Genomic DNA, 1,480 nt, shown 5'->3' with positions numbered 1-1,480 from the left:
TTGACACTGAGAGCTTCCACAGACACAGGACTGTCAATCTCTTCAATCTGGGAGTAGGATGGTCAGAGTAGGATACAGTTGTGACCAAGCTGGTTGAAGGTCTGTATGAGCTCTACATTCCCAGTCAGAGATTTGACTGCAAATGGAAGAATGATGTGTTTGGGTGGTTTTATCTTGTCATGAGTGACAGCATATATCAAGTTATGACCAAATGAGCTTACAAGCCATTGAACTCTTTGGGATGCATGTCTGTTGTCCTTGGTACCTGTCAGAAAATATCGTAGAAAGAGTTTGACAGCCTCTGATGATGGATACACTCTCCTTTGTTTCCGCTACCAGTGGTAGCCAGGCCTCAGGGAAATCTTGCTTTCTGACGTCTGCTTTCACCTGAAGAGCTGCCTTTGTCTTAACGTCTTCTGTAGTGAGAGATTTCAGGATCTGCAGCTCCACTTTTAGCATCTGGTAGGCCTTGGCAAGTTCAGTTATTGACAAGTTGTCAAGATCGAGAAGAAGTTTTCCTTCGTCATTGGTGAAGATGTCCAGGGATTCACAAAACTCACTTTCTTGCCTTCGGTGGAGGTGCTTCTTAAAAGAGTCCTTCACCTGTTCAATGAAGAAATTTAATCGATGTGACCAGTTTAAATGTGAGCTCAGCCATCGCTATCACTTGGGGGTTGGTTGGTGAAAAGCTTTCCTGATAAACAGGAATGCCTCATTGTATGAATGCCTCAGAGGAATCTCATACAAAGCTCATCATCGTGGTCTTCATCATGTGTCGCACTCCTGGAAGCCTTTCCCTCCATTCTGCAGGATCTGTGCCCTTCTGATAGTGTCCTTCTACTGCTACGAACTGATGATAGTGCCCTTCTACTGCTACGAGGTCTCTGCTGACAACAGCAAGCAATCAACCATGAATTTTCTTCATAGTTGCATTTCTGATGCTGGCAATCTGCTTGCAGCTCCTGGCATTGTACAAGGGATCTTCCTGTTTTCTGTCCACGAAGAAACTTGTTGGCTTTCTGGTGGAAGATACATTCTGCCTCATACACTCTGGATGTCAAGCTTGATCCTTGCCTGGATGATTTCCTAGAACGGCATTATTTTCACACTCGTCTGTCTTTTCCTGTTTTGTGCTGATGGCATCAAGAAGTCTCTTTATCGTGAAGATGTTGCGGCATTTTCGATGATAGTAAACTGCTGGGATTTCTCTATCAGGTAAGTCTTTCGTCAGGTTCAACATTGGAGCATATTTTCTTATTCGGGTTGCATTCAGAAAAGTGTTCCACAAGTCTAAACTTTGAGGGCTATGAGTCTGTCTCCTGGTCAAAGCAATGGACGAGGCAATCCATGTGCAGTCGCTTTGATGGCAAGGTGTCGTTCATCCCATGAGTGTCTATTTTCATTCAAGAACTTTAAATATAATAATTCCGATTTGAGAAACTTCATCACAAAATGTAATTATTATGGTAAAAGAAGGATG

Source organism: Eptatretus burgeri, chromosome 4, assembly GCF_056783735.1.
Source record: "Eptatretus burgeri isolate ZD-2024b chromosome 4, Ebu_testis_v1, whole genome shotgun sequence".
Classification (NCBI taxonomy): Eukaryota; Metazoa; Chordata; class Myxini; order Myxiniformes; family Myxinidae; genus Eptatretus; species Eptatretus burgeri.
Note: the sequence above shows the minus strand (reverse complement) of the source record.